Source organism: Lutzomyia longipalpis, chromosome 3, assembly GCF_024334085.1.
Source record: "Lutzomyia longipalpis isolate SR_M1_2022 chromosome 3, ASM2433408v1".
NCBI lineage: Eukaryota > Metazoa > Arthropoda > Insecta > Diptera > Psychodidae > Lutzomyia > Lutzomyia longipalpis.
The window spans coordinates 1,997,120-2,011,113 of NC_074709.1; positions in this window are offsets into that span (position 1 = coordinate 1,997,120).

Sequence of the window (13,994 nt, forward strand, 5' to 3'; positions counted from 1 at the left end):
TTGATTTTTGGCCCCCTAGCGGTCATTTTTGAAACTTCGGATGTTCTAGAGAGTTGTAGGGTTTTTTGAGATCTTTCATTTGAGCCCGGGTTGATCAAAATCGGTCAAGCCGTTTTCGAGTTATGGTCGATTTTCGATGAAAAATTGTGGCGGCCATATTGACTAAACGGCTTGACCGATTTTCGAAAATGAGGTATCGTTGGAAAGCTCTTGATGGCCCCTACAACATATCAAAATTTCAGCCCTCTAGCTATAATAGCGGCTGAGATATAGGCAAAACAAAATTTTGAGGTTATTCAAAATGGCGGACGGGGGGGTGGGGGGTAAAATTTGATATCAAAATCGGATGTCTTCCAGTCGATATTTAAACTTTGCCGTTTACCGCAAGTCTCTATCTATTACCGTTCTCTCGCAATTTAGCGTTATACTACGGACGGACGGACGGACGGACGGACGGACGGACGGACGGCCGGCCGGAAAAAACTTATTTTTGGCGCATACGTTTTTTGGAATGTGGGGACCCTAATTCGTGCTCATCCCAAGTTTGAGCCCGATCTGACGACTTTCGATTTTGCTCGGTACACAAAAGCTGTGTCTGAAAGAAACACAGCTAATATGGGAAAATGAAAATAATTCCTCTCAAGAAACATTTAAAATGCCATATCTCGGGAACGGTTCCATAGATTTTCGATTTTGAGCTATCGTTGGAAAGGTCTTGAAGTCAGCTATAACATATCGAAAAATGAAAAAAATTTATGTCGCCATTTTCGAAAAATTCGAGTTCGAAATTTTCGAAAACTTTGTTTTTGACTTTAGCGCCTCTTGCGGTCATTTCTCGAAGTTGCAATGTTCTAGACATTTGTAGGGTTTCACGAAACCTTTCATTTGCGCTTGAGTTGATCAAGATCGGACTTGTAGAACCCGAGATATGACATGCCAACTTTGGAAGGCTATATCTCGAGAACGGATCCATAGATTTTCTTCATTTTTGGCATGGAATTAGATAATATAGTCAGCTATAACATATCAAAAAATGAAAAAAATTTATGTCGCCGTTTTCGAGATATTCATCGAAAACTCATCGAAAATTTTGTTTTTGATTTTTGGCCCTCTAGCGGTCACTTTTGAAACTTCGGATGTTCTAGAGAGTTGTAGGGTTTGTTGAGATCTTTCATTTGACCCCGGGTTGATCAAAATCGGTCAAGCCGTTTTCGAGTTATGGTCGATTTTCGATGAAAAATTGTGGCGGCCATATTGACTAAACGGCTTGACCGATTTTCGAAAATGAGGTATCGTTGGAAAGGTATTGATGGCCCCTACAACATATAAAAATTTCAGACCTCTAGCTATAATAGGGGCTGAGATAGAGCGAAAACAAAATTTTGAGGTTATTCAAAATGGCGGACGGAGGGGTGGGGGGTAAAATTTGACATCATAATCGGATTTCTTCAGGTCGATATTTAAACTTTGCCGCTTACCGCAAGTCTCTATCTATCACCGTTCTCTTGCAATTTAAGTTTATGATCCGGCCGGACGGCCGGACGGACGGACGGCCGGCCGGAAAAAAATTTTTTTGGCGCATACGTTTTTTGGAATGTGGGGACCCTAATTCGTGCTCATCCCAAGTTTGAGCCCGATCTGACGACTTTCGATTTTGCTCGGTACACAAAAGCTGTGTCTGAAAGAAACACAGCTAAAATCACAAAATGGAGTCGCTTCATTTTGATTTATTGATTTTCTCCCACTCACTTATCCAATTTTTCCTGCATTTCAATGCTCCTAAACCTATGGCTATTATCCTTGCTGCGGGAAGATTTGTGGGCAGTGAAATTAATTTGGTCAATTTTGAGGAATAAATTGGGAATTTTCCATCTCATTTACCTCAATTTCTTGCTCATTCGTCAGCAGAAGTTCCCTTCTTTTGGGGAGAGGGGGAGGATAGTCTCGAAAATGCGCCATTTGGATATGAATAGTTAGCGACAGGATTAAAAATTAAATCCACCTGTCGGCATCTTTTGCAGCAAATGCAATGGAATTATTCACCCACTGAATCCGATAAAAATGCCGCTGAATTTTTAATGAACACTCACATGGGGCTTTTCGTCATTTTCCTCGGTGTATTTTTTCGGGGATTAATGGACTTGAAAAAAAAATTAATAAATTTAGGGAAACAACTCATGCTGAGGGGATGATAAATTCACAATTTTATGATTTTTAGTCATTTATGAAAAATTTGAAAAATTTTTTGAAAATGATTTTTGTTTGCCCCGTGATTGTTTTATGCTGGTTGCAGCAAAAGAGAAAAAAAAAACATAATTGTGACGTCATTTCCTTCATTTTTGATAAACATTCTCTACCTTTTCCATGTAAAATGAGACATCCCTTTGGATATTTATTATTCTGTTATAATTGTTTAGAAAATTTCATGTTATTTGGGCGGATTTCTGTTAAAAATCTTTTCTTTTCTATTCTCAGAAATTCATCAGTTATTATAATTTTTTTCTTATTTTATGAAAAATCTAATATTTTATAAAATGTGTTTTTAAAGTAAAATTAATTTTCCATGGCTCCATGAATGATTTTCTATATTATTCTCTAGAATAGTAAATCCTTTATATCTTTCATGGAATGACATATGTATGAACGATTAATAAATCAATTGTTAAAATCTTACAACGGCTTGTTAATTAAGAAAAGAAAAGATTTTCCATAAAATAAACACCATCATTGCTTCCTCAAATAAAATAATTTTTTAATCAAAAATAATAAACTCCTGACATTTTTGCTTTAATATTTTGAAATCCGGGTTTTTCATCGGTAGTAGAAACTCCTTACCCAAAGAAACTCAAAATCTTCCCAGAGCTTTCGGCCGCGCTCGGAGCCTTCTTCAGTGGCTTGCATAGAGAGGGACGCATAGATTTTGCATAGATTTTGCAAAATCGAATCAAAACAGTTTTATTCTCACTAAATTTACTCAATAATTAATAATTTAATAATTTTTGAAATTACAAAACTTGGTTTGCAGTTTAGCATTTATCAGCCCTTTCGCTTTCTACGTTGTTTGGTTACAGCGTTACAGTCCCCCCTCCGTGCCGTTCTATGCTCATATTGTGCCAGTGGAATTTTCCCAAAAATATTTATTTTCCATTTTTGCCAGAATATAGAAATGAATTACTCATTAAATTGGGTACTTTTCTTCAAATTACGCTCCCCCATGCAAACATTTCCGCGAATATAAATTCCTCCTTTGCCCCCATCTATGCAAAAATGAAGAGTTTGGGGAGCAATTTTAATTTCCATACATATTGGAAATTAATTTTATTTCCATTCCATCCGCTTTGATGGAAATTGCAGACGAAGCACGGGAAAAAAGTCCATTAAGTGGGCATGAGCGAAGAAACTTTTCTTGATGTGTGCGATTCTAATTAGAAGACTACGATGGTGAACGGGGAAGAAAAGATGTGGCCGGAGGGTTGAAGTGAATTTTTAATGATGTACACATTCATTTTCATTTGCAAAGAGATCGCCTTTATGAATATTTTAGAGATGGTTTGGAGAGGATACCTACTATATACTACAGACAAGAGGACAAGGAGGGGTGCGAGCTTTTTTTTCATGCCACAAAGTGACATAGCGTCCGACAGGAAGGCGCACAAAAAACGCAAGTAAAGGGAGTTTTTAGCGTTTTTCAGCCGCATCCGCTAATTGGAATCTTGATGAAATGCTTCGCGAAAAGTGTCATAAAGGTTGTTAGTTGGATTGCTTTTCAAGCGAAAAAATATCATGGTTTACCAGCTTTAAGAAAAAAAAACAGCTAAATATAGCAATTTACACCGAAAGTAAATTCTTTTTCAGACGCCCCTCTCTACATGGAGGATATTCTTTGTTGAATTTTGCCAAAAACTTTTGCAATTTTTGGCATAAATTTTCCACAAACGAAAGAACAAGATTATAAAGTTTTTCCTTGATCCGTGAATCTGCAGAATTTTCATATACTCTGCATGGAATAATTTTGCCACTTCGCGTGATTTACTTCTTGGGACTTTTGCAGCCAGAAAGTATTTGCCCGAGAAAGCGCAATTTTCTGCAGTGATTGCAAATGTTTGAAAATGTTTGAAGGGAAGTTTGAAAAAAAATTTTACGTAAAATCTATGAACTTTTGCAGTTTTTTATCAAAAAAAAATTCGTGGTCAAGAATGAAAATTTTCCCACACAGTCATTTCTATGCAAAATTGAATGAAAGTTTTATAGGATTTTGATGAAATTATTCATTTTTTCTCAATTTTCTTATGCAAGATGAATGCAAAATTAATTTAATTAATTAACGTTTATTATTTTCATTTTATGCAATAATTGTAAGTAATTTTTATTCATAGGTTATTTTTGAACATTCTTTTAAACAATTTTCAAAATATGTTAATTTTTAATTGAAAAAATAATTTACTAGAGTAAAAACTAAATGATTAAAATCAAAAATATTTTTAACTTTTAAAGCTAAAAGATTCTATCATAAAACGTTTTGGAATTTAATAATTATAATATTTTTGAAATTATGTGAAAAATATTTAAAGATTTTGACGGTTTTTTAATTCTTAAATCCATTATTAAAAAAAAACCTTTTTTAGAATTATTTAAAGTTTTTTTTCCAAAGATTTCTTTAAAAAAAAGTAAATGTTTCTAACGACAATAGAATGATTTTAAAGGATAACCTGGCAAATACTTTATAACTTTAAGACAATAGAAAAGATTTTTAACAAAATCGACTCTTTAATTTTAAAAGAATAAATAGAATTTTAAATGTAATTAATATAATTTTAAAATTTCCTCAAATTCCATTCACAAAGTCTTAGATTCCTCACTTAGATCCAATTTTTTTCTTCGTCATTCCGTAATTCGCAAATTTCTTATCTAATTTATTTAAAACTTCCAATTTTTTGCTGAAAAATCTACCCAAAAAAGTTTTTTTTTTTCCCAAAATCAATAAAAAAAAATTAAATATGATGAGATCCTATTGAGAATTTCCATTCAATTTCATCTTTCAATTAATTCCAAAATCACTTTGTGGGAATCTTCCCGATAGGCTTGTGATTTTAAAATTAATTTACAAGCATGCAATTCACATCAAGACCCCATAAAATTTATTCACATAAATTATTTCCTCAATTGCGGGTGAAATTGTAATGAATCATTTCCCCGAAATTGGAAGAAAAGCAAATCTATGCGAAAAGATAATTAATAAATTCAGAATGATTTCCTGTTGTTGGTGGAGGAATATTTTATCGAAAATGAAAATCCTTCGCATGGCATCAATTAAAATTCTCATCTTGAACCATTCAATACATACATAATTATACATAGATGGAGGAAGAGTGTTATATGTGTAATTTGAGAAAACTAAAGCAGATTGTTGATGAATCAGTGGAGCGACACACCCCCACACATAAATGGAAAGGAGGTGAGGGTGAAATTAATTAAATAAATGATAAATTTTATTAGGTTGCAAATTGCACGGGATTGAGTGAAATAAATCTTCCATTGTCGATTCTCGTGGCCATGACTTTCGAAGGCAGAGCTATAGCAACGCCACCACCCTCCTCTTTGTACAGTACACCCCGCGTGGTTGAGGGTACGCTTATACTCTTTTTTCCCCGGGAATGACGCAATGAGAGAGGGTGAGTCCGGGGGTGGCCATTAGCTGTAAGGGAAAGAACATTGTGTACAATCAGCGAGTTTGAAGTGAAACTCCGCTCTTGTAAGATATTTCATTAGGAATTGGCGAGGGCAAAAAAGTCAGGATTGTGTGCTCAACGAGGGTTAGTCAAATGCAGAAAGTTCGTGCTTTTTTTCCACCCCGCACCACCCCACCCAGAGTGACTTGAGGGTGAGTTTTGTAACTCATTTGCAATTGGAGGGCGGAGCAATTTTTTGATTCTCTGCGTCGCGAAGAAGGAAATTTAATACGCACACAGAGGGTGGCATGAAAAAAATTTTCAATGAGAGATGTCGAGAAAATTCTTTCCCACAACGAAATTTTTTGATGAAAATTAAAAGCACACACATAGAGCTTCATTTTAACACAAAAAAAAATGCGAGAGATCCTCCTCCATCTTTGCATATCATTATTATCGTCCTCGTTCTCCCTTTGACGTCTTTCCCGAAAGATACGAGAGAGAGATTATTAAATTATAATTAAATTTTTTTTATTAATAGGTACATTCGCCATAGGGAATTTAATAATGCGCGAACGAGAGGCAGACAAATTCCAACATCCGCAACTTCTCAATTAACGAAGCGAGCACTTTTTAATTGATTTTGCATTTTCGCGCCCATCTGCCGCTGTGCAATTTTCAATCCCTAATTAAATTTTCGCCAATGTCTCGGTGTATCACCTCAAGTTTCCACGGAATTTTTCAAAGAATTTTTACGCAGATGGTGGCTGTTGAATTTTTTTCATCTAAATGATAAATTGATTGTCAGGATTGTCAGGTAAATGTAATGATGTCATTAAGTGAGTTGAAGAGAATTTATTATTGAAGAAAGTCCATCATTTTGAATTCTTCTTAAGTTAAAGAACAAGAGTTTTCCGTATTTTATTCTTTTTTTTTCATAGAAAATTATAAATCAGAATCGCCAAAAACATTCCATGTTTCCTAAAATTCTTTAGCTAATTTGGAAAATAAAATTCTCCATTCGATTCAACTCGGTTCAACGAATTTTTCAAATTTTAAGGATGAATTTCTTCGCTCATTACTCCTTTGCTAAAGGATGTGCTTAGCAGAAGAAATTAAATTCATAATATTTTAAATCGCATTGCTAAAATAATTTATTTCGCTGTAAAATTACAAGTTTGTGATGCAAGAAATCGTCCGAATTTACCTTCAGTGACAATATTTAAGTAAAATTGAACCCTTTCTCGTCCATGAAACATGAGTTCTTTTTATCACGATATTTATTGCCTAGATGCTTTCTAAGAACTTTTCTCAGTCAGAACGTCTTCTTTGGCCTATTTTGCATGAATTTGATGCATTTGTAACTTGCAACAACAATTAAATTCACAAATAATTGGAAAATTAAAATGTTTCACGTTTGGGTCAGCGTAGGACTCAAAACACACAAAAGGGTTAATATTCAACTGTTGCAATAAATTTTTCTTTAATTTTCTAAAGGTAAATATTTGATATCTGATGAAGAAATTCTTCTTAATCATCTATTGAAAAAACTTCTAATTAGACTAAAAGTGAAGCTTTAATTTTCTATTAATCTTGTGGTTGTAAAAAAAAGTTTTTTTCTAAAGAACTCTGGAAACAATAAAAATTGTAATAAAATTTTATAAAATAAAAATATTATTATGCTAAAAAATGTTGAATGTGCATTGCAAAATGTTCTCATAAAATACTTAAAAGGTCATAAAAGGGCACAAATTATATACTTTCTGTATTTTCATCTCTGCGAGCAAAATCTCAAAAAAAAAAATGTTAATTAAGCCCTTTTCCCTCATCAGCAGTAAAATTCTGTGAGATAAATTCCATGTGATTTACCATTCTTATAGCAAATGAAAATAATTTTATTCACACATTCGTCCCGGGCATTTTTTTTTCGCCATGCTCCCGAGAAACAAGACACGAAGGGTGAGAAACAATTGGGAGTGCTTTATGGGGAGATCGTCCAGAAAAAATATAGCATGGATGGAACAGTATAAAGCGAAAGAACGGTAAGTAAAACTTACGGGCTGTGATTCTTTCTTTGTCAGTGAAATGTGAAGATGGCTGAAAATTGAGGATGGGCAAATTTTGAGGAGAGACTTACTCGCGAGCCGAATCACAGCCAACGCGCAGAAATTTTAAAGAAAGCCTTAATCGTGGCGGGCGTTGGCTGTGATTCAGCTCACGAGTAAGTCTCTCCTCAAAATTTGCCCATCCTCAATTTTCAGCCATCTTCACATTTCACTGACAAAGAAAGAATCACAGCCCGTAAGTTTTACTTACCGTTCTTTCGCTTTATACTGTTCCATCCATGCTATATTTAATATTTATCTTTGCATTTTTATATGTATATATAATGTATATATCTATGCATTTATATATATATTTTACTTTACTTTTATGTATATATAAAACGCCCCGCTTCGCGGGGCGTTGGTCTTATACAACTCAAGATATTACATGTTAAATTTAAAACGCGATATCTCCGGAACGGCTACATAGATTTTCTTCATTTTTGGCATGATAAAAGATATTATAGCCAGCTATAACATATCAAAATTTGAAGCAATTCTATAAAGCGGTGCTCGAGATATTAATCGAAAACTCATCGAAAATTTTGTTTTCGATTTTAGCGCCACTTGCGGTCATTTTTTGAACTTGCAATGTTCCGAGCAGTTGTAGGGCTCATTAATATCTTTCATTTGAGCCCGAGTTGATCAAAATCGGTCAAGCCGTTCTCGAGTTATGGCCGATTTTCGATGAAAAATTGTGGCGGCCATATTGGCTAAACGGCTTGGCCGATTTTCGAAAATTAGGTATCGTTGGAAAGGTCTTGATGGCCCCTACAACATATCAAAATTTCAGACCTCTAGCTATAATAGTGACTGAGATATAGCGAAAACAAAATTTGGGGGTTATTCAAAATGGCGGACGGAGGGGTGGGGGGTCGGATCTGACTTCATAATCGGATGTCTTCCACCCGATATATGAACTTTGCCGTTTACCGCAAGTCTCTATCTATTACCATTCTCTCACAATTTAGCTTTATATTCCGGCCGGCCAGCCGGCCGGCCGGCCGGCCGGCCGGACACATTTTTGGCGCATACGTTTTTTGGAATGTAGGGACCCTAATTCGTGCTCATCCCAAGTTTGAGCCCGATCTGACGACTTTGCATTTTAGAGTGTACACAGAAGCTGTGCTTCTTTGAAGAAAGAATCACAGCTAAAAAATTAACAAAACATGTTTTGTTATAAAATGGGGTGTCATCAGTTTCCACTTCAATTTATGAGTTGAGCATACCTACCGGAGAAATGCGCATTTCTTATGCTGGTTGATGATTCAGCTTGAGAGAAAAAGGCTCGCTTGGAGGCTTCTGTTGCCAGAGAAGAGATGTGAAAGGATTTTTATCTATATACATTCATATTATATGTAGGGAAACTTCAGCATGAAAAGGAGTAAAAAAAAGTTGCAATGTGGGAATTTTCCGTGCGCGAAAAGCAAAAATTCTCGAGAAAATGGTCAATTCAGCATAAATCACAGCGATGAAGTATGTTTGAGGGAATAAATCACGAGTCAGCAGCTGCGGCGCGGGGGATCAGCAAAAACGAGGCAATGTAAGAGAGGAGAGAGTCAAGGATTTCATTCGTGAAAATGCCGTGGATGGGCAAAAATTGGATGAGGAGCACAACCAGCCACAGAATCAGCGGAAAAAGGATGTTGGGCATCAGATAAAGTATTCAAATGAGAAACAGCTGCGGTTTCCGACCACTCCATCATCCAGCGCGCGGGTACATTTCGTGGTCGCCTGAATCCTCTCGTAGTGGTCCGCTGAGAGCATACTCAATGCGACATTCTCCCGGTATATGGTCCCTCAAAATATTTTGGGCCATCTCACATGCATCTGTCCGCCAGGGGTCAAAGGGTTACCCCGTATGTATGCTCTCCCTTCATTTGCATTTGGCGGATAACAATTTGGAATTTCGGAGGGCGATTCACGGAAAAATGGGCCAGAGCGCAGAAAAAAAATCTCTTTTCAAGCTGGGCCACATGGTCGCGAGATGCAAAGGAGGGTCCCTTCCAAATCTCACTTTTAATGCCATGATGGTTCCTTTGTGATGTACAACCTCAATGACGGACCCCGGAACGTTCATTCCATCGTGTGACCAATTTGGAGGCTTTTGATGAATTTTTTTGCGCGATTCTGCCGCAGAAGCAGATGGAAATGTGATCTGTATGTTTACAAATGGGGTCCGACAGGTAGAAAAGTCCTCCAGACGACCTTCTTATGGCTTCCCTGAAGGGTTATATATGAAAATTATCTCCACAATCTTGTGCGTTATTGTGCGGCAAAATCAATTCAAATGATTCAAATCAAAGCAGAATGTAATGAAGAGCACCAATTCAATTCAATGCTGTTTATTATGTGAGAGCAAATCAGCTCAATAAAGGATTAATAAGCACTGAATACAGAAGATTTCAATTATCTTATGTTGGTTTTTGACTGTGAATCGCTTTATTGTAATAAAAAGGATTTTTATGTAAGAAAAACGCATTACAAAGAATTTTTTTTTCTTTCAATCATTATTTTATTATTTCTGTTTAACATATCTTTAAAAATCATCAAGATGTTTTAAATGAAAATTCTTTTCCATATTTAAGGCATTTTAGGTAAATAATCATACTGTAAAACAAGAAAAGTTTTAACGACCGTGCTGATTTTTACTGAAGAATGTCCTCGGATTAGCTGTCAAAAAAAAGACGAAAAGGACAGAAAAAACGCAACGTTTTGTTTTTCAATCAGCGACGTTTCGAATAATATATATTCATTTTCAGGCTATAGGATTAGCAAAAATTAATCATAAAATAAAATTTTTTGAAACTTCTGCAAAATTAAAGTTATTTTTAATTATATTTTTGTGGTTTTTGTCAAATGAAAAATAAAACAAAAGAAAAATCTAAATCAGAAATGTTTCTTTACGTGTCTACTACGAATTCTCATGATAAAAACTACGTTCTAATTGATTAAAATGGGACTCTATTCACCCTATTAATGGTTCTACAAAATATGGTAAAATTGATAAAAGTTTTTTAAAATATATATATAAATATTAGAATGCAGTTGTTACTAGAATTAATTTACGAAAAAAATAATCAAATATGTTTTTTTTAGTAACAGAAATAATAAAAAAAATTAAAAATTTTTTTCTTCCTCAGTTTTTTTTTCTAATTTACGGCTTTTTGGTTTCTTCTGTTACCTATCCAAATAGCCTATAATAAGAGATTTAAAACATTTAAATAAATCTTTAGAAACTTTAAGACCATAAGTTTTCCGGTAAACGTGATATTGAATTTAAAAAAAAAAAAGAAAAATTATATTTTCTTTAATAATCCATTTTAATTTGAAAAATTTATCCGTTTTTATAATTTCAGAACTATATAGGAAATTTTATCTGGATAAGATCACAATTTCATATTTTAAATCTAAACATAATATTCAAATTATGTTCCATCGAGGACATTCTGTGTTATGAACTACGCAATTTCAATGAGAAAAAAATTATATCCGAGACATTATGAAAGGGAAGTCGTGTTAATTTTTTCATCATTTATCCTACAATTGTGTGATTGCTGAAGCAGTTGACTCGGCTTTCATGCGAGGAAAATTTAATCATATATCCCATGTACATGTATGAATACCATCATCGCAGGAGCGCTCAATTAGAAACAGCACTATGCAACTATTGTCCCAGTTTGAGCTACCGCGGAAAAAAAAATGCAATATTGTGGATCCGGGAAGGAAAAAAAAACAGTCGAAATACAATTGAAAAGGTGAATAATTTCATTTTGTCTCATTCACCATTCCCATTTTTCACTGCAACAATCACCATTTTAGTTTTTTTTTTCGTCAAATATCAAGTTTTTTTTTGCTACAAACTTGCTCACCCCATTTGGGATCTTCTCAAGGGGTGGGATAATTTTTTGGAAGTCAATTGAAAAAAGTGATTGTTGAATTTCACATCTCTTTTCTCTTCACTCAGCAAAAATGTTAATTCTGACAATGTTCTTTTTTTTCCTACCACGGAGCTCTTTTGTGCAGCAGGAAAAAAAAGAAAAAAAAAGCCAGTGAGCCAGTTTTTTCACGCTTTTCTTCTCGTGTACTTCCTGTCACTTCCTGGGCGCCAAATACGAATGACCTCCGTGGAAAAACAAGTTTTACTCATCGTGAGAACCATCCAAAAAAACAATCCCTGCTCTACCCATACCCCTTTCGCGTTAACCCCTTCGCATGGATGAAACAAAAAAGAATCATTGTTTCTTCCCATCGAGGTCTTGTTTTTATATTTTACTTGCACATTTATTATTCATTTTTTAATATTGCGCATTGCCCCAACAAAAGATATACAAAAGACGCCGATGTTATTTTTCTTCACCGGCGCGTCCTTCCGAGGGTCGACTGGTTTGAGATTTTTGAATTTTTTTTCGGGTAGATCCTTCTAGGAGAAACTTGAATTCTCTTATCTCACTTTACGAGAATCTTGTGTCCCTTTCCTGAAGAAACTAAACTGTATGTACCTACCTTCAAAGACGGAAAGGATCTAAAGGATCATTAGTTGCTACACTGTAAAGGATCAAGCACAATCGTAGAGTTAAGAGTTTGTGAAATTTTATGTGAAAATTGTCGATTTTCTTTTAGATTTAATTAAAGAAAATGTGGTTTTGTCCAGTGAACACTACAGAGAGTCTATTGGTGTTCATTTATCAGCGACGTTTTGGGCAAACATATTAAGATTTTCATCCTTTAAAATAAAATACTTTCATCATTAAAAATATTAGTTAGGCGCCTATGTTTAAAAAATATTTATAAATTAATTTTGACCTTAATACTTTCTTTAAAATTTGTGGTTTAGTATTAAAGAACTCAAGAGCTCGTGACCTTCCTTTTTAGATCAATTTGGGAAAGTTCTAAATTGAGAGATTTCTATTACGATATCATAAAACATAAAACCGATTTCTCTTTTAAAAAAAAACTCGTGAAATCCTACAAAGAAATTGCAAAAACAATCGGCCGTTTCTTTTTTGTTGAGCCATTTAAAGAATTTATAAATTCTCTTTTAAAAAATGTCTAGAAAAATCAATGTGGTTTTTCCGACGTTTTTTTATAAATAATTTCTTTCCGGGTTTTTCGTCGGCAGTTGAAATTCCTTACCCAAAGAAACACAGAATCTTCCCAGAGCTTTCGGCCCCGCTCGGAGCCTTCTTCAGTGGCTAGCATAGAAAACTCTCATTAAATTTAATTCGATCCAAAATCATTTTTTTTTATGATAAAAAGAAATCCTTTAAAACTTTTTTATAATTTCAATGTTAGCACTACTCAAATGTAAATTAACTAAAGTATCAATAGACTGATCTGGGTTAAAAAAAATGAAAGCAAAAATTAAAAACCTCCCACAAAAACTCTTTCAATTGCTTAAATATCAAATTTTTAAATTCCAATTTAATTTGAAAAAAAAAACTTACCTAAAGGTGCAAAAAAAGGTATTTAAGTAGCTCTTTTTTGTGTTGCAAACCACAATGAGCTCAATGGAAGGCTTTTTTTGCACACTTCGGGAGTATCAATAAATCATCCCTAATCGAATGAAAAATATAAAAAAAACCACTTGAGCCCATTAAGCCCTTTTTGTATAAATTGACAGATACTTCTTTTTTCCACACACGTTTTTTCACCACGTACCCAGCTACCCCGGAGGGTTTTTTTATACCTGACAGAATAGGTGTAGTGGCAAAAGGGAAGAAGGAAAAAAATAGGTGATGACACGCTCTCAATATTATTGCCTATAATCTCTCACCCTTGGGTGTCCGTGAGTCCCGAAAATGCTCCCCTGAGTAACAATTAGAATGTCAATAGTGGAGGATTTATTCACTCAAACTACATAGCACACACCGAAAGACTAAATGGGCGCAAGGTGGAGTGATTTAGCTACTAATTACAATGATGGAGGGATGGCATTTTGCAAAATTCAATGGCACGTCTGGCAATTTACCAGAAGGGCCCCACAAATGATTGATTACCATGTTGAATGATAAGTTTGCATGATTATATCCTCAGAAATAGCAAGGCAAAACCATATAAATTCAATAGAAGAATATTAGCTCAATCCTCGCCCATTTTCTTACTATATATACGTATATCCTTGTCTTCACGTGATAGATGGGTTTCCTTTCACTTTATCCCCTTCTTGTGGATACGAAGAAAGGACCCAGAATTATTTTCTCACCACATAAAGATGGGT